Source organism: Mirounga leonina, unplaced genomic scaffold, assembly GCF_011800145.1.
Source record: "Mirounga leonina isolate KUSES-001 unplaced genomic scaffold, KU_Mleo_1.0 Mir_180, whole genome shotgun sequence".
In the NCBI taxonomy this organism is placed as follows: domain Eukaryota; kingdom Metazoa; phylum Chordata; class Mammalia; order Carnivora; family Phocidae; genus Mirounga; species Mirounga leonina.
The window spans coordinates 25,204,294-25,226,016 of NW_023270469.1; positions in this window are offsets into that span (position 1 = coordinate 25,204,294).

Consider the following 21,723-nt stretch of genomic DNA (forward strand, 5'->3'; position numbering starts at 1 on the left):
GTCATCCTACTAATTAACAAGCTGATAGAACATATGGTACCATTCACCATCCTGGAATCTCAAGCAAATCTCACCAAGCCACCTGTCTTTGTCTCTGACTTAGGGACAGATGCAGTTTGGTGTCAGAGGTATCATTGCCTCAGAGGAATTATTAGAAGCACAATGCAGAATAATGGCTACACACCAACAAAATGTCATCAAAGACCATGAAAACTTTAAAAAGAATGAGGTAGATATAGTTTCACTCAGTATGTCTTGGACAGCACCCTCCATCAGCTGGAACAAAAGCAAGATGTAGAATAATGTGCAAATTTGACCCCTTTAGGTGAGTAAATCCTTGAAAGCTACCTATGTGCCAGGATCAACTTTAAAAAAAAATACCTAGGAGTAATTTGGGAAATTTGGGGGTGACTTTTATTTTTCATTTTGTTGCTTTAGTAGATAGGTACACAAGTAGAATTTAAAAATTCAAAGGTAATAAGATCATCTGAATGGAAAGATCTGTCATTCTTTTATTTTCTACATTGGAAAAAAAAACAAACCTAATATACATTGTTGCTCTTAAGAAAGGAAAAACAATCATTGGGTATTTAGGGAATTTTATTTTCTCCTCTTGGATTGATGCAAAAGGTGGAAGGCATCCCTTTCTAAACTTTCTCTTTCAAATATCCACCCTCGTACTCTCGGACTCCAAAACTGCACTCAAGGGACCAAGACCGAACAAATTCTTGATCTACTTGTTAGCACAGTGATGCAATATCATCATCTTCTTACAAGAAAGGGAAGTGAGAAGAGTTTGATGAGAAAGTATATCTGGAAATACAGCCCTACCCAAATGTAAGGTATTTTAAGATTAGTTAAAATGTCATTGCCAAAACAACCTTGACAAAAAAAAGCAAAGGTGGTGGTATCACAACTTCAGATTTCAAGCTATACTGCAAAGCTATAGTAACAGTAAGGTTCTGGCACAAAAACAAGCACACAGATCAGTAGAATAGAATAAAAAACCCAGAAATAAACCCACGTTTATATGGTCAGTTAATGTTTGACAAAGGAGGAAAGAATATGCAATGAGAAAAAGACAGCCTCTTCAACAAATGGTGTTGGGAGAACGGGACAGCTACATGTGAGGGAATGAAACTGGGCCATTGGCTTCCACCATACACAAAGATAAATTCAAAATGGATTAAAGATTTCAGTGTGAGACCTGAAACTATAAAATCCTGGAAGAGAGCATAGGCAGTAATTTCTCCTACAACTGGATGTAGCAACTTTTTCCTAGACACGTCTCCTGAGACAAGAGAAACCAAAGCAAAAATAAACTATTAGAACTACATTAAAATAAAAAACTTCTGCACAGTGAAGGAAATAATCAACAAAACTAAAAAACAACCTACTGAATGGGAGAAGATTTTTACAAATGACATCTCTGATAAAGGACTAGTATCCAAAATCTATAAAGAACTGACACAATTCAACACCCAAGAAACAAATAATCCAATTTAAAAATGGGCAGAAGACATGAACAGATATTTCTCCAAAGAAGAAATACAGATGGCCAACAGACACATGAAAAGATGCTCAACATCACTCATCATCCGGGAAATGCAAATCAAAACTACAATGAGATATCACCTCCTACCTGTCAGAAGGGTTAAAATCAACAACATAAAAAACAAGTGTTGGAGAGGATGTAGAGAAATAGGAACCCTCGTGCACTGTTGGTGGGAATGCAAACTGGTGCAGCCACTGTGGACAACAGTATGGAGGTTCCTCAAAAAGTTAAAAATACAACTATCCTATGATCCAGCAATCACACTACTGGGTATTTACCCAAAGAATGCAAAAACACAAATTCAAAGAGATACATGCACTCCTATATTTACTGCAACATTTCTTACAATAGTCAAATTATGGAAGCAACCCAAGTGTCCATAGATAGGTGAATGGATAAAGAAGATATGGCATATATATGCAATAGGATATCAAAAAAAGAATGAAATCTTGCTATTTGCAGCAACATGGATGGAACTAGAGGGTATAATGTTAAGCAAAATAAGTCAGTCAGAGAAAGACAAATACCATATGATTTCACTCATACGTGGAATTTAAGAAACAAACGAGCAAAGGAAAAAAAGGGAGAGAGAGACAAACCAAGAAATAGACTCTTAAATATAGAGAACAAACTTATAATTCCCAGAGGGGAAGTAGGTAAGTGAAATAGGTCATCAGGTCTAAAGAGTACACTTACCATGATGAGCCCTGATTAATGTATAGAAGAGTTGAATCACTATATTGTATACCTGAAACTAATATAACACCGTATGTTAACTATACTGGAATTAAAAATTTAAAAACTTAATAAAAAAGTGTCACTGAGCACTTGAAACTGTCAATTCTATTCCCTTTTAATTTAATGTCTATTGCTTTCCAGAAGAGATAAACCAATTGGAGCTAAACATCTTGGTGGTATAATCAGGGAGCAGTGGAAACAGACTCAGAAGAAAACCTAGGAATCATATAGAGCTACTTTTACAATCTTCATACACTTTCTCAAACTATGTAATTTCAAACAAGCTTATTATTCTCTGAATCTCAGTTACTCATTTGGGCTCTGTGCACTTCGCTTCCTAGACTACATTCTGCATTTTTCTATTCTTTCCCCTGGCTTGTCCTCATAAATTCAAACTCTCTAGCTCCTGCCCCAAAGCAATTTATATTAAAATCTTTGATGTGCAGAAGAGCTACTGACATTGATCGATTAACTTCCAATATCTGATGTATTAGAATGGGCTTGGCAAATATATTATATGGAAAATCATGGGTTTAATACATGTGTTTGCAATTGGTTTTGAAATAAGTTCTAAAGTTTAAGAGATCTGCCTTTATTTCAAAGTTTCTTATTTGGGGATATATGCATCAGGTTCAAAACATCTATGAACCGGGTGCCTGGGTGGCTCAGTTGGTTAAGCAACTGCCTTCGGCTCAGGTCATGATCCTGGAGTCCCTGGATCGAGTCCTGCATCGGGCTCCCTGCTCGGCAGGGAGTCTGCTTCTCCTTCTGACCCTCCCCCCTCTCATGTACACTCTCTCATTCTCGCTCTCTCAAATAAATAAATAAATCTTTAAAAAAAAACAAAAACAAAAAAACAAAAAAAACATCTATGAACCTCTTGAAAATGTTTGAAAATTCCATGGTGTGTCTTGTAAATATGTTTTTTTTAGCACTTGAGAACTACTCTTTCAAATGAACATGCACCATGAAAACCATTTACACAATTGGGGAATTTAGACAAGATTCTGAATATTGTCCAACATGAACATAGAATGGATCTGATTTTTTTTTCCACAAAGATGAAAAAGGAGTAAGACTATCCAAATAAAGACAACATGGTCTAGAGGGAGAAGGACTAGCTTTCAGACTTAGCAGCATGTACTATCCTATGAGACTCCCAAACCTCATGTTCCCCATCTCACTGAGAAGAAAAAATAATATATTTCCACTCAATCTTTTTTGCAAACATCCCTCCCGCCACTTTTGCCAGGGATGCATAAATAAGTCAGTTAATGAAAATGGAAAACCTAACTTTCTTGCTTCCTAGCACAATTCATGAAATCAGCAAGCTTACTTAAGAAATGGAATGTCTGTGACATGATTAAAAGAATCTCTGTCAAACAGGTTCTAAAAGGACTTTTATACCTGTGAATAAAAATACTTTCCTTCCTTGGAGGTTGGGGGGGGGAGGTTATTTGTTTTAAAAATATACAGTGACATCTTACTAGCTAGCTGGAGCATAGTACCTGTCACTTATAAACTTGTCTTAAACTAATTAAACTATCAGCCTTCTTTTGTTACTCCAAACAGAACACAGTCTCTGTGCTTGTTTCCGGTCAGTGCTTAATAGGAAGAATGTGAAGTCATTTATCTTTCCCAGGGTCCTCTTAGTTATACCTAAACGACTTTCTTATAAATGCCTGAAGATTTTTAATTCAGGCCTACATTTAGCAAGATATATAGCAGCCTGTTTGACAGCAACTGGGACACACACCATGACAAGCTCTATAAAGAATGTGGAGAGTCCTGCCATGAAAAGAGCAAGGGGCATCTTGCTGTTTCTAACCCTCAGAAATTGAGATTTAATACTGTTTGATGTTCAAGCATCGAAACTCAACCCTGACTTGTTAAATCTGCTCTCATTTAATTCTTGGTTTTGCTTAAGAGTAGAAAGTGTTTGGAATGAATTTTAACCAATCCCTGTTTAAGTCCAAAATTGTATTACTATCTAAATTTTCCAACTAGATTGCTTAGGGTTTTCTGGAAAATAATTTCCAGGTGGCCTATTTTCATTAGTGGTCTAGAAAAAAAATGTGAGCTTCTTAATTGCAAAGAACCCTATTTTATTTTGCAAATCACCAGGAAGTCAGTAAACTTTCTCCCTATATCTCTTGGAGAGCACTGTGTTGGGGACCTACGTGAGGAGGAGTAAACAGGAGTAATAGAAGTACTCAAGCATTTGTTATGTGATGTTGGAAAATGCAGTGAGAATATATAAGTTTAGGTTATCTCTCTTTATATAAAATCTTTCTCTCATTCCACAAAGCTATAAGTTCTTTGTAACATATATTCAACCAAGGACTTACAACCAAAATATAATAAAACCTTTATTAATCAATGTCAGAAAGACAGACAATCCAGAAGGAAAAATTTGAATATATACTTCATAAAAGATATGCCGATAAGCATATGAAAAGGTATTCAGCATCATTTTGTCATAAGGAAATGCAAACTAAAATCATAATGAAATATTTACCATGATGGCTAAATTGAAAAATTTTTTAAAGGTGAAAATGTAAGTACTGGCAAGGTTGTAGAGCATTCAGAACTTTCAAATACTGCTAGTGGCAACATAAATTTGCAAAAATACTTAGCAGTAACTACCATGTTGAATATATACATAATTTATGGTCCAGGAAATCCACTCCTAAGTAAAAACTCAAAAAAAAAAAAAATCTGCAAATATGCTCACCAAAATACTCTAGTATATGCTCATAGGAATGCTATGCAAAAACTGGAAAAACTCAAATGTTCATTAACAGAAGGACTAAAAAAATAAATTACAGTGTATTTGCACACTGAAATAATACACAGCAATGAAAAGGAAACATCAACAACTATGGGCAAAAAAAAATTTAAATGATGATATCATTTATATAAAGTATAAGAATAGGCAAATCTAAGCTATGCTGGTAGAAGTTGGATAGTCAAGTTAGTGGGTATGCTTGGGGAGAGAAGAGGATCAGTGTCTGTAAGAGATCATGAATGGGGGGAGAGTGCTCATGGGGTGCTGATAATATTGGTTTTTTATCTTGGTGCTAAATACATAGGTGTGTTCAGCCTGTGCAACTTCAGTGAGCTGTATATTTACAATATTTGCATTTTTATGTGTATATTATACCTAAATGAATTTTTAAAGTCAAAAAATAATTAGTCTCTCTTGACTTAGTTTACATAAAGCATCCAAATACTAGCTAGATATATAGCTCTACTTCATGAAGGCAAAGCCAAAGCCCTTACACCAAAGAATTTTGCAACCAAGGGAGGAAGTTTAGCCAAACATTCACTCTATCATTTTGAATAATTTTAGGCAGGCTTTCAGGGTTCTACTAATGCTAATATTAATAATAATTTAGTTTCTAACAAAATTTGCATTATGTGTTTTTTTTTATTACACTCAATTAGGTCCACTGGGCACGGCATGCTGGCAACTGAACTACTAGAAATGTTACCAACATTAAAAAGTAGGACTTCCGGCATCAGAGAAAACCCATTTGGAATTTCAGCTCTGCTGTTGGCTCACATTAGGGGGTTGTGCAAAATTACTCAACCTCTTTGAGCTTCAGTATCCCCAACTCTAAAATGAGAATAATTATCCGTCTACGTGGTATGCAAGAATTAAATGAGATAAATTATGAAAAAGACTTAGCTCAGGACCTGGCTTTTACTTAAGAGCTCAAAAATGGTGGATAATTTTGTCATTATAATTATTATGTATACATTATATGTATTCCATTAAAATTATGTATTATTCTAATCCTTCCTGAACCTGAGTTCCAACCATGTTTTAAAATAGAGAAAATAGTAATCACAGACACACACACATACACGCACATGCGCACGCACACACACACGAAATATTTATTTCACAAATTTTATTGAGCATTTACTATGAGCACTGTTCTGGATGCTGTAGATGCAACTATGAATCAAACATAGTCCTTTCACATGCAGCAGTTTTAAATCTGGTTATATATGCAGAACATTGTGATTTGTGTAATGTAAGTATGCTTCATGCAATAAAAGCAAACACTGAGGAAGTATTAGACTGTATCATCAGCCCATTTCAAGAGTCAGAACTACAATCATAGGCACCCACACATCTCTATAGACCTACAGTTTCAGTCTAACAGTAAAACAGTATTTATACATAAGGACTGAACACTAATCTTACTGTTATATATAACATTTATGTTCTGATACAGATACATGTTGTATGTAACAATAAGATATATATGTTATATGTAACACTAAGATTAAGACTGTTACTTATGTAACAGTAAGACTAATATTAATCCAGAGTTAAATATAACATATTATGCATTATAATATGTTACATAATATATATTATATATAAATATATAACATAAACATGTATTATATAACACATAAAATATATGTCATACAGCACATAACATATGTAACATATATATTACATTGCACATATTATATATTATATATATATTAACTTATATATAAATATATATATAAATTTGGTTGTTAGTAAATTTAGTTCTAGTAAGCCCCCCAAAAGAGTCCCTGACAGTGATCTACTACAGTGATAACTTGTGTCTCATATTATTACCATATACACATCATAGCACAACACCCAGAAAATGATGGGTATTTGGTAATACTGTTAAGCAAATGTAACATATTTATGCTGAAAAAAACAACAACATGATGGTACCTCGGCTTAATTTCCAATTGCACCAGCATCCTCCTTTGGAAAGACAATAAATTTTGTCTTGATACCTTCTGAGATAGCTTCCAAAATTGACATTCTGGCCTTAACATGTTACCCTACTGAGATGTAGGCTTAAATATCAGTTTTGGCTGGAGAGCCTGATAACTAAATCATTTGCATTCTAACCCTATTTTGCCTGGATAGCCTCCACCACATTGGAGATTGGTGAAGGAGAAAAAAAGAGCCTTTTATTAAGATGTTGCTGAGATATGAAATGTGGAATAATCCATGACACTAAATCATAAAATTAACCAAATCACAATTTAGCAGGCACCTGTCCCTTTTATGTTTACATCATTCTTTCTACTGAATAGTTTTGAAATAACTGTGTTGCAATGGATTTTTCCAAATGCTTACGATACTGTCTAAATTCTGATAATCTGTTGTAGGCTTTAAAACAGCATGTCCAGTATCATATCCCTACACTACTATCACAAGCAGACAATATTAACTACAACACAAACTGTAATGAAAATATATACATATGATCACTTACAGTCAGCACAAATATTTTAAATAATGCATAGCAAAGATGTTATATGAAATCCATTATTCATGGCTTTTCTCATACATATATTTGAAAATGGAATGGTACTGGTTGCCCTGGAAATTTGTGTCACGGTGTGCTATATAGTTCATAACTTTCTACTCTGCCACAATTTTTTGCCTAAAAAGAATTCTCTAATTGGATTGTCAGTCATTTATACATTACCTTCTTCCTACCTGGCAGATGACATGCTCCCTTTAACCATTTTTCTTCCCCATTTCAATACTCACTGCCTTCAGCTCTCTTTCTTGCCTTCATACACATCCTTCCACTTATCAATTTCTTCTCTTATGTTAAACATAGGGTATAAGATCTAATTGTGCAACTAAATTACTCAGGCAAGAATTGTTTAAAAATAAATGATATGCTATATTTAACAAGAAAAACTAGCTTTTAGTATTTTTGAAATTTCTATAATAATAATAATAATATGAAATAATGTGAGCAATGCCAAAACTTCAATTTGATGCTTTGACTTGAATTGTTTTTACTTTTCTTTCTCTCTCTCTCTCTCTCTAGATAGGTAGATAGATAACTAAATATGTATGTGTATTTATATCATAAAAAATAACTTTAGACAAATCTGAAGAAATATTAAAGCAAACATCACCCCCATTAAATTCATTACTTAGTGTCATAATTTTCAAATATATGTCCTCAGATTGGAAAAGAAAAGGAAAAGTAGAGTAAATTAGAAACGTAATGGTAAGTACAAAACAAACAAAAAAGAACTTCATTTAAAAATAGTTTGAGTAGTCAAAATGATATAGCAATTGACTCTATCAATTTATTGAAATTCTAAAAATTTTATGCAAGGAATTCTGATGAGTACTGTTGAGAATCAAAAGGTGAACAGGAATGGAATAAAACTGCCCTCAAGGAAAAATGTAGTCTTTTGAAGAAGACATGTACACAGGCTGTAGAAATAAAATATGATGTGATAATGCAATAATGAACATAATGACCATCATGAGGGAAGCTGGCATTGTACTGGGATTCAAAAGATGAATGGAATATTACCAGAGAGAAGAGGGAATGCACTGAGGCGAAAGAAATGGAATAAGCAAATACATGGCAGTGACTACTGCAGAGGTACTTGACCTATGTGAATAGCACTACAGGGTGTTAGGGATTAGAGCAGAAGATAAAGCTGTAAAATGTGGGTAAGTGTGGATAGCGGTAAGTGTAGAATGGAAAACCTGGAATTCCAAACTATGGATTTTAGCCATGGTTTCAAATCCATGTGGCGATGCTGAATGTTTTAGCCCAGGAAGAATGTGCTTAAACTGGTGTTTTGCTTAATGAACTCAGGAGAAAGTCCAGTTAGGAAGAACCCACAAAGTTCCAGGGCAGACACTATTGGCTGAATGAGGCTAGGTGTGGCTGGGATAGAGAGAAGAGAGGTATATAACAATAGGGAGTGAAATGCATTGCCACCATTCTGAGTAAAAAGTCATGGCCAGCAGAAGACATATCTGATAGGGGCACCTGGGTGGCTCAGTCAGTTAAGTGTCTCCCTTGGGCTCAGGTCATGATGCCACGGTCCTGGGATGGTGCCCCGTGTCAGGCTCCCCACTCAGCGGGGAGTCTGCTTCTCCTTCTCCCTCTGCCCCTCCCCCCACTTTGGCTCTCTCTCTTTAAACAAATAAATATTTTTTTTAAAAAGACATCTGATAGGGCGCCTGGGTGGCTCAGTTGGTTGGGCGACTGCCTTCGGCTCAGGTCATGATCCTGGAGTCCCGGGATCGAGTCCCGCATCGGGCTCCCTGCTCGGCGGGGAGTCTGCTTCTCCCTCGGACCCTCCCCCCTCTCATGTGCTCTCTCTCTCCTCTCATCCTCTCTCTAAAATAAATGAATAAAATCTTGTTGAACATTTTTTAGAAGTAAATTTGGCCACAATGATTAGTCAAGATAATCAGTCAACTGCATCCACTGCACTGCTTGCTCCTTCTTCCAGTTACTCTTAGAAAAGTCCAAGAGCAAGTACTCTATGTAAATCCTTTTTCTCTGGGGACACCTGGGTGGCTCAGTTGGTTAAGCGGCTGCCTTTGGCCCAGGTCATGATGCCAGGGTCCTGGGATCGAGCCCCACGTCAGTCTCCCTGCTCAGCGGGGAGCCTGCTTCTCCCTCTCTCTCCCTCTGCTTGTGCTCTGTCAAATAAATAAAATCTTTTTAAAAATTAATTAATTAATTAATTAAAAATAAATAAAATAAATCATTTTTCTCTTTAGTGTCACTTTCCAGTATGTGGCAAATAGGCTACTCCTGGAGAAGGTTCAACATATGTGACTTACAAGCTGCCTATTCACAGACTCCTGTGGAGGCACTTTATGTGAAGGCCCTGGTTCTAAGGCCAGTCCATAAGAAAGAACTGAGGACATTTGAGGAGATACATTGACAAATGTACGTGTATCAACACACTGGAAATGATTCAGAATCTAGAGAGGTTAATTTTAGGTTATCTTCTAAATAAACGGTGGTCTTCTAAGGCTCCCAGACTACATAAGCATGAATAAGGAATTCCAAGAGATTTGGGGCTTGATTATATGTCACAGAAAATGCCATTCTGCTACTATGCCCCACCACTACGGCCACAAATAAGGGCCCGCTAGTGATATATATTATGGCCGATCTATAAGGAAACTTTCTACTTATGGACCATCTGACCCCTTCTTTGAACCCAGAAACAGAAAGTTCCCACAGCTTCTTAGTGAAAGAGCTGAGAGCAGAATCCAGTGCTCTTGATTTCATTCCAGAATTATTTCCATAGAACAAATAGACATTTACATTTCCAGGGACTCTTTCTGTCAATATATACGTTTATTCATATCTTTCTGTCTTTGGTAAACCCTGGAATCTGACTTCCAAAATACAGAAATTCATATCTGCTCAAAAAATAATATACTCATTGGAATGATGACTCCCTTAGAAGATGTGTTTCCACTGGGCTGAATCTGATGACACCAGATCTCAATACATGGATACATTCTTTCCTCTGAGTTAGTGCTTTAAAGTTTTGTTACAATTTGCCACTTCCACAAGACCCTATTAATATTTGGATTGGCAAATCATACTGCATTCATTTTTGAGCTAAATGAGAAAACAATGCAAGCACTTAAGCACACACAAAAGGTGTTATTCTTTTGGAAAAGCAACCCTAGAAATCATTTCCAAGTGCTTTGAAACAGGAAAAGTTTTCATGACCAGAAACATAGCAAGGAAACCAGTACCAATAAAAAGACCATGATGAAAAAGTAATGCTCAAAAAGATACTTCTCCTGAAGCAAAAGTCAAAACTCAATTTTGATACATGACCTTATAGCTGTTCTTTTAGATCACTGGCACATAACAAATAGGATTTTCCCCTCTTTTCACAATTCACTTTAGTTTTTAAGATAGACATTGTCATATTCCCCTCACCTATCCAGTTATATTTTAGGGTTCCAGTAGAGGAGTAACACTGCCCACAAACTCTCCACTGAGGAATAGTTATCCTTTCTCTGGGAAAGTCTTTATCTCTGATGCACTTTGTAGTTTGGTGTTTGGTGGGAAGAAGGATTTTGATAGGGAATGTTCACTCAACAAGCCAGAAGTTTAAGTAAATAAATCCTAAAGATCAATGTGATGACAGACACAAGATGGTCAGCATTTTATACAAAGAGTCTATCAATAGATTGTTAAATTCAAACGGGATATCAGAATTTTGCCTTTTGTAAGGTGATAAATTAGTTGTGTTAGTTTTAATAAAGATGAAATTAAGGACTAATACTAAAATAATCCTTAGACTAACAATACTAATAATTAAAGTAAGAATAAGTTTTTGCTTTCTGTGACTTTTATCTCTTTTGATCATAAAGTCAGGACTAAAAAGTTCCAAAAGTGATAGTGAAAAGGAGGGAGAAGGGGCTCTATTCAAACAGAGAGATTAGAAAGCTATAATGGTGTGGCTTCACAGATAACTACGTTCAAAATAATTATGTAAGGGGCGCCTGGGTGGCTCAGTCGGTTAAGCGTCTGCCTTCGGCTCAGGTCATGATCCCAGGGTCCTGGGATCGAGCCCCGCATCGGGCTCCCTGCTCAGTGCGAAGCCTGCTTCTCCCTCTCCCGCTCCCCCTGCTTGTGTTCCCTCTCTCGCTCTGTCTCTCTCTGTCAAATAAATAAATAAAATCTTTAAAAATAATAATAATTATTATGTAAGAAGACACAGAAACCGAAGACCCCTCCCTCTGCTTTACCACTCCGCTGTCATTATCTTTCTCAACTCTTTCAGAAATGAGGCAGTATAATAATAATTTATTTTTTATTTATATCATTCCTTCTATTCAAAATAGTATTGTGTAGAAATTGTGGGATTTACATTAAAGAACAAGCACTGAAAAACAAAATGAACAACCCTTTCCCCCTCAAAAAAGATGTTATTTTCAAGCAACAATAGAGCATACAACCATCAGCCAAATTATATAACACAACCACTGTATGTATATGTGAATGTGTATACACACAAACACACATATATGTATTTTTTTAATGGCCATCCTTCATTATCCCAAAGAAGGTAAGTCCAAGGAGTAATTTGGTGTAATAAAACACTTCTCAAAGTATGCTATATGGAAAATTTTTCTAAAATGTTTCTGAGAGCAAATAATTTTGGAAATGGATGAGTTAATAAACAAAATTCACTACAGAAATTCTAGGAGTGTTCATATATTAAAGAAAAATCATGACTCTCAAAGAGAAAGATAATCTAAATCAATTCCCTCAGACTAAACCAATCTTTCCCTTTCCATCTCTCCTTCCTTCCCTTGTTGCTTTAGTCAGAGTTCTCCAGAGAAACAGAATAGGATACAGAGATTTATTACAGGAACTGGCTTACCTGATTGTGGATGCCAAGAAGTCCATGATCACCATTGGCAAACTCAAGAGAGAGAACCAGGAAAGCTGGTAATGTAATTCAATCCAAGTCCAAAGATCTGAGAATTGGAGGCTGATGGTGTAAGTCCAGATATGAGTCCAAAAGCCCAATAACTGGAAACTCAGAAGTCCTAGGGCAGGAGAAGATGGATGTCTCAGCTCAAGCAAAAAAAGAGCAAACTTGTCCTTCGTCTGCCTTTTTGTTCTACTCAGACCCTCAACAGATTGAATGGTGCCCACCCGCATCAAAACGTTACTCAATTCATCAATTCCAATGCTAATCTCTTCTAGAAACATCCTCACAGACACACCCAGAAATAATGTTTTACCAGTTGTCTGGCATCCCTTAGCCCAGTCATGTTGATACATAAAATTAATCATCACACTTGAAGATAAAGATTAATTTTTGGAAATGCTGTTTCCACCAAAAACTCAACAATTTCCCAGAAGATAATGGCTACATGATTTGGATATACAAGAAATAACTGGATTATTTAAATTATTATTGAAATTAATGATGTGCCTAGATAGAATGGTGTCCAAAAGACAAAACATCCTTGACCACTATTCTTTCTGTCAACTTCATCATGGAGACACCCTTGGGTCTCAGAGCAGTATCGAGGGGTCTATATAATTTTCCTGGTAATTTAACTGCCATTCTAGTAACCAGAAACAAAGGATTCTTATCTGAATGTTTCAGATATCACTGGTGATTTGAGCTATATACCTTGTCAAACTCACTAAAAAATTACCATTTTTAACTGTCAATATTTATGAGTGAAACCTTTGTCCAGAGATAATAAGCGTGGGCTATCATGAGTAATTCTTCTGTACTTTAATTAATTTACCTCTTATCAATGAGGACAGATCGAAATAATTAACCTAGAAACTGGGAAGAAATTTCTGGCTACAGAGGTAGACTCTAGGATTTATTATCAATGTGTTTACTGAGTATCCCTTTTTTTGCTTCTTTTTCAGGAAAAAAATAAGAGTGGATGATAATATTTTTAGGACCAGTCTGACTCCAGTTTTAACTTCTGCCTGTATTCTCATACTTACTGAATTATTAGTGATCTCAAATGTCTTGACTCAGAAAAAGTTTTGCAGTTAAGCCAAATAAATTTCATCTCCATTCAGGATAAGAGGATGGTAAAGTTTGGCCAATAAAGAGTTAAGTATTTATAGATTTTTTTTTGTAAAGATAGTAAGGATTCTCTGAGATAGAGTAATGGTCTCTGATTCCTTCCCTATCTCCTTCACTCTTTCCCTGTCGAATCTTTGATACAAGCAAAATCAAAGGAAATGACAGGCTTTTAAGCTATTGTCTTAATGACTCACACAAGTCCTGCATTTCAAATTTTTAAAATGATCTTACATATCCCAGTGCCATGGAATTTCACGCCTTGAGTCTCTGCCTTTCAGAAGGTAAGACCAGTCTTTCTTTTTTCTTTTTTTCCCCACATCACTTTCCTCTATGTCATTTTTTAACCACTGTGATAACCCAGTTGCGGTGTGTTCTTTCAATATCTTTACTCTAGCTCCTTCCAGTGGTAAATCACAAATGTGCTGCAGACAGCAGAGATCTGGGATCTTTTTGATGTAGCAGAAGCACAATGGTGAGGAAAGAGTATCCTTGTGCTTTACCCAGCTCCTGATTTAAAATTGAAGGTGAAATTCTATTGGAGCCTGAGTCTAGATTTCAGGTTTACTCAGAAATTGTAAGGGTACTTGGTTCGCTTGGATGTGGCACTTCTCAGACTGTCCACAATAGGAGATTCTGAGACTCCTGGATGAACATATTCAAACCTTGGCAAAAATCCAACACCACAATTCCATAAAGCACATAATATACACATTTCCGCAAACCGAAACTTCCTTTGGGCTCTAGGGAAAATAGTGTTCTGTAATAATGGCAGCAGGTGGTTTTACTAATGATTTTTTAACAGCATCTTCGATGGTTTTAATTAAACCCCAAATATTTCTGTTGGAAAAAATAAAAGACAAACGGTTTCTATGGCAAAATAAAGTGTTTTTGAGGATGCATACAAGTGGGGGGGGAGGAAACTGCATGTTGTCTCATTAAAAAGAGTAAGTAATGCTTAATAAAGTCCAATTGGAAGTTTAAAAATTGAGAAGAAGTTGAGTCATTGTGATAAGAGTGGATAAATGTTACTGATGGGAGAAAGTTTAATAGATTTATTAAAGAAAGAATATCATACACCGACCCTAAGTCAATTAGGAACACAGTATGTATATTTATGACACTAAAATATTTGTCAAATATATGTGAATATATGAACAATATTAAGGCCTGCTATCGATAATGAAGGGGATCAAGATCTGAGGCACACCTGAATCCTTCTCTAACAGATGACATTTAATATAGGGGAGCTTTGGATGAACAAGAAGCTTCACACTGGCATCTTTTGTTTGCCAAGTTAAACTAACCTAGTTCAGGACTAGAGACGTGTTGGCATAGACTCGGGGACACAAGCAGGTAATTTCTGATGTTTGATAATTTAGCGTGTTGTGCCTTAAAGTCTCACCAAGGCCCATTTGGGGTACATGCAATAGGGTATCTAAAATCTCCCCAGTCCAACACTTTATTTTTTTTTAAGATTTTATTTTATTTATTTAACAGAGAGAGAACGCGAGAGAGGGAACACAAGCAGGGGGAGTGGGAGAGGGAGAAGCAGGCTTCCCACTGAGCGGGGAGCCCGATGCGGGGCTCAATCCCAGGACCCTGGGACCATGACCTGAGCCGAGGGCAGACGCTTAACGCCGGAGCCACCCAGGCGCCCCAGTCCAACGCTTTAATAGCAACAAACATCCCAAGGTAAAAGAAAGGCTCCAGATTAGTTTCTCTAGTCTTCCCAGAAAATGTGCTCTCCATGTTGTCCTGTATATGACTTCAGTCATTACTGGAGAACTACCCACGCATAGAAGCCGTGTCCACGCAGCCTTTGTGAAAGCCTCTCTAGCAAAATTGATCTTGGACCAGGCCATTGTCGTGTATTAAAGAAGAGACTGTACAGTTCTACTAACCTGTTGCCTCTGCTTTTCTTTATGATACTTTAGGACTGACCTGCAAAAGTGCTATTGTCACAGGAAAGATCCTTCTTGGCCACCAACATGGTTAATACTTCTGAAATTTAATCAAAACTATAAACTGGATCAAGTTAGAGTACTCAGTCTCCCCTTCACTTATGGGGAAAAGTATCAACTTTGCATTCTGGTATCTAGAACCCTCCATATTCTGACCCCTGTGCACTCTCTGGCGTCCTCTGCCTCTCCCCTTTGCCTCCCAGCCCAGTCCTCCCACACTATATCAGTGTCCATCCAAGCTCCAGCAATATTCTACTACTGTTAGCGTCAGAACAAAAGATCAAGAGATTTCATATGGATGCACATGCTGTGATAACATACTTGGAAATCATGTCCCCACAAGCTGTACCTGACAACAGTCTAAGCACCTCTTAAGACCCCATTTAGAGGTGTTTCCTAATCCTCTTCTCCTAGTTTCTCAAGAAAGCTTTAACAATACAGGGCGCCTGGGTGGCTCAGTCATTAAGCATCTGCCTTCGGCTCAGGTCATGATCCCCCAGTCCTGGGATCCAGCCCTGTGTAGGACTCCCTGCTTAGAGGGGAGTCTGCTTCTCCTGCTCCCGCTTCCCCTGCTTTTGTTCCCTCTCTCGCTGTCTCTCTGTGTCAAATAAATAAATAAAATCTTAAAAAAAAAAAAAAAGAAAAAAGTTTTAACAATGGAAGGCAAAAACGATATGCTGAGAATGAATAGGAAATGTAGAAGATTCTTATCTTTGTATTCCTTATCTTCTTCAACTTACATAGTTTGGGTTATTTAAGATAAAGCTGGCTATTGAATTAAACAAGCTCCAATATATGCCATGGCTCATAGATGATAAAAGTTTATTTATTACTGGGGCGCCTGGGTGGCTCAGTCAGTTGAGTGTCTGCCTTCAGCTCAGGTCATGATCTCCGAGTCCTGGGATCCAGCCCTGTGTAGGACTCCCTGTTTCTCCCTCTCCCTCTGCCCTTCCCTCCCTTTCATGTTCTCTCACTCTCTCTCTCTCTTTCTCAAATAAATAAATAAAATCTTTAAAAGAAGTTTATTTATTATTCATGTAAAACTTAAAATGGTAATTTTGATCAAGGACAGAGTCCTCCAAGAATGATTCTGGGACTAAGACCCCTCTCCCTCAGTCTGTCTCCCCCATTATTGTCCACATGTGACTTTCAAGATAGCTGTGTCCATCTGCATCAGTCTTGGAAACGGGGGACAGAGACCGGAGAAGGCACACCTACTTTCTCATCATCTGGAACCTACACATGTCACTTCTGCTCAGATTCTACTGGCCAGAGTTAGTCATGTGGCCTTGCCTAAATGCCAGTGTGTTGAGAGATACGATTCCTGGGAGGCAGCTGATTCTCAGCAGCAAACCCAAACTATGAGAGAAGGAACACAAACATAGCTGGATAATTGCAATACCTGTCACATAGTTCATATTTTAATTAGTTAAAAAAATAAATGTGGCAGTTTCTCAACAAGTTAAACAGAATGACCATATGCCCCAGCAATTTCACTACCAAGTCTATACCTGAAAGATTTGAAAACAGGTGTTCAAAAAAACTTGTATACAAACATTCATGGCAGCACCACTTAAAACACCCAATAGGTAGAAATAATCCAAATATCCATCACAGACAGACAGAGAGTAGATTGGGGATTGCCAAGAGTTGAGAGAAGAGAGAATGGAGAGTGATTGTTTAATGAGTAGCGGGTTTCCATTTGGGTTGATAAAAAAGTTCTGGAACTAGACAGTAGTAACAGTTGCACAACATTGTCAATGTACTTAATGCCACTGAATTGTACACTTTAAAATGGCTAAAATGGTAAATCTTATATCATGTTTATTTTACTGGAATTTTTTTTTTTTAAATGGTAACATAGCTTCCTGGGGGCATGCACTGAATCAACCCTTCACATTATAATATTTTAAGAGAACAGTTAGCACTATTCCTCTTTGTTTATTTTTCTTTTGGAATTTCATTTCTTTTTCTCACTTAAGCCTAACAAATACTTTATGAACAACTTTCTGGTTCCAAGCATTGGTCTGCATGTTCATCCTTATCATAAACCCACAGCCCTAGAAAAGTCCCAACGTGTAGTTAGAGAGGACACAGGTCCCAGGTCAAGATGGATAACAACAGAACCTCATCATTAGCCCAACAGAAGAGTGATATAATTTTATAATGCACCCCAAAAGTTGGGACCCTTGGCCCATTTTGTCATTAGGGATACTTGACCACTGAAGGACCACCACCATGTTGATGCTATTGTGATATTGTTTTATCATGGGTGTAAAATTGTCATATCATACCATGTTCAGAGTTCAAAGAAAGGCCTTGCCAGCCCAAACCTTACTGAACACCTGAACATTTCTACTCTATTTAAGGATTCTGCTATTCAGGCCTTTGAAGAAAATAGTCAATCCATAATTCTCCATGTAAATGGGTGAGTGTGGCATCCCAAAAGACACATAACAGAATATCCAAAAATTCATTTATAGTTGGATTTTGCATTTTGGTTTTTCTTTGTTGTCTCTGCTCATTTGCTATCCTAATCATATTTTAGCTAAATGCAATCGTAAATGTGGTATATTCTCTCAAATGACAGATGACAGTAAGAGACAGTCTTATGCGATAGGACGGGCATACTGAGCCAGTCGGATTTAAACTTAGTTGAAAAAAGTCATAAAACCCTAGAAACAGAAAGATCCTTAGGAATAATTTAATTTAACCTTTTCATTTGCATAGAAGAACAAACTCAAATTCAGATATGCTTATTTTCATCCATTATCTATAGCGTGACTATACATTACCTGTTTCTCAGTGTAATTAATAATAGCATCTCTTTTCATTCTCAAAGATGTCCTGGTTTAGGAGATAAGTGTTCATCTGGTCTAGATCTCTTTTGGTTTTGTGGATCCCTTAGATGATATTATACAAACTTAGACCATCTATCCTTTAAAAAATGCATAGATGGGGTGGGGGGGATGGGGTGGCTGGGTGATGCACATTGGGGAAGGTATGTGCTATGGTGAGCTCTGTGAATTGTCTAAGACTGATGAATCACAGACCTGTACCTCTGAAACAAATAATACATTATATGTTTAAAAAAAAAAGAAGATAGCAGGAAGGGAAAAATGAAGGGGGGGAATCGGAGGGGGAGATGAACCATGAGAGATTATGGACTCTGAGAAACAAACTGAGGGTTTTAGAGGGGAGGGGAGGTGGGGGGATGGATTAGCCTGGTGATGGGTATTAAAGAGGGCACGTATTGCATGGAGCACTGGGTGTTATATGCAAACAATGAATCATGGAACACTACATCAAAAACTAATGATGTAATGAATGGTGACTAACATAACATAATAAAATAAAATTTTTAAAAAATGCATAGATGTATACACATATAACATTTGGGTCTAGTTACCAGCAATCTCAAGTTGAGAACCTTTAATGTAGATGTCAGAACCAATAAAACTATACGTTCAACTCCTGTGCACTGCTCAGACCACTAGCTAAGCAATACTGCCTATTAAATCTTCACACCTCAATAAGATAACTCTTATTGCACCCATAAGGCAGGAGACTAGGCTAAGAAGTACCACAACATGGAACAGTAGAGTCAAGACTTGGACTCTGGCCTTCTAACCCTCAGACCTTTTACCATGAGAGGTGCAGAGAGTAGGGTCCTGGATACAGACTCATAGTTTATACCCTGATTGACACTGACTAGTTAGGTGGCCTCAGGCAAACTGACTAACTCACTTTGCCTCATTTTTCTAATTTGTAAAGTGCAGGTGATATTAGAAGTACCCACCTCATTCTGATTTGTGAGGATTAAATAGAATAATATACGAGTGGTACTTGGAAGACTACCTGCAATGTAGTAGTCCCTCAGTAAATGTTAGATATTATTACTAAATAGCATTGCTTCTTTCCATCATGCAAACATGACTAAGTGAACGCTTCTATAGATCAGTGCATGATCCAAAAACCAGGAGTTCAGAAATAATGGAGAATCTAACAAAATAGGAAACTACCTTCAACAGTACACAAGTATTCTCAAAATATTTCATCCTGTAGCAATGGTGATGATATGCATCAGAGACAGGAGAGAGATGCAAGAACATGAAACCCTATGCATCCAGTTAGGGTCAGAAAACTTCAGGGGAGTTTTAGAGAAACGTATAAAACAAAATACCTTGCAACATATATACCATTATCGTGCCATTTTTCTTACAAAAACTGTAACTTCAGCGGACTATCAATATTCAAATCCTGATAATGCAATTCCATCCCTCCTTCCTAAAATTGTTCCCCATCATGTGGTGGCCCACTGTAGCTCTATCTTATTCTACAGGTTTATTAATTTCAAGGTACAGCCTTGGAGGTGGATGTCAGGAACCTGAAGCACTCATACGTAGGAGCTTACTTATTTGCCTATAAATAATGAAGTAACATATTTTTTAGCCAGAGCAAAGTCTCCATTTAAATATAAGACCAGCTTCCTTATCACAGTCACATGGAAGGAGGCAGAACGAAATGAAGAGAGATAATGTTCCAGTCAAATTACATCCTTACATATTCATATAGATTCTTCATTTTCTTCAAATGCCAGACTGTGACTTTGAAATTTTTTTTTCTCAGTTGGGACTCTTATTTGCAATAACGCAAGCTAAAATTTAAATTGCTTGGGCTAAAAGGGGGCTTTATTGATGGACACAATGACTTTGAGGAAACTGGGAAGTGCTAGCTTTTTATGTGTTATTTCTACCTCTCTCCTGCACTTGATTCTTCCCTGAAATTTTTTTCCCCTCAAATTATCTAGCGTAACACTGAAAACACCTCCCTAATTCCTATTTCATATTATAATATTTCCTCAAAATGAATTTCTAGAAAAGAAAAATTTTACTAATATTTTTGCATTCACATAAATAAGTATATGGAAATAAGGGAGATGGATACTTTCCAGAACAACAGAATTAGGGAAGTTTTTTTAAAATTCATTTTTTCTGCTGATTTCTTTGAAATGCTCTATTTTATTTGCAATTAACCACAATAAAAGTTGACTCCATGCCTAAGAACTAATTATAACTTCCTCTTCTTTAAAATCTTTTGCACCTGATAGAAAATAGACTTTCTTTAGTGAACTCCACATTTTATTCACAGGAAATTAGAGTCTAATAAAGAATATTATCATGTGAGTTGTAATCGATATGAATATGAATTGTAAACAGTTGTCCCAAATGAGGCAGATGATTAAATACAAATTAAAGCAGCAGGTCAAGAGAGCTGTGCACCTGAACCACTTTGTAAAGGAGGTTAGGTGTTTCCTAGGGAAGGGCTTAACTAAAAAGGAGGTGATGAAGGAAGACATTTGTGAGATCCTTAGAATTCTGCAGCCTTACCATTCTTGCTAACTCTTTGTTCCCAAAATCCTGAAAGTATATGGTGACCCATAAAGAAAGATTTCAAGTGCAATGTGAAACAGTAAGATGCATCTTCGGGTCTGATGTTCCAGGAAAGGCTAGTGTTTCCTGGAATCTACATTAAACAGGCTATCAAACACCAATTCTGCATTCCCGAAACAAGCAGAGCTCCCACCATCAAAGAGTTTCCATTTCCTTATGAGGAGGCAGAGGCAGATGCTAACAATGCCCTAAAAGTAGTTCCTGCTAGAACAGAGAAAGAGACAAAGCATTGGGAAAGGACACGAGGGAATGATCGCTTCTGTCTTTGGACGTTGATCGCGTCTTCACAAAAAAAGCAAGCAATGATGTGCAAGCAAGTTGCATGGAACAGAAAGCTAGGAAAACAAGGCAGTAAGATTCGGTCATGTAGGAAGAATACCAAGAAGGTTTGAAAGGGCTTGACCTGCTTGAGAAATGATTTGGTCGGGGCTGGCAGAGTCCTGTGTGTATAAATAGGATAGTAACAGGAGATTAATAGAGAAAGGAAATTTTTTTTAACTTACTCATTTTTTTCATCATTCATTTAACAAATATTCATGTAGTACCTCCTCTTTCAGGCACTGAGTTGGCCCTTAAAAATATAATACTGGAGAAGCCTCAGCTCACAGTATATTAACAGAACAAG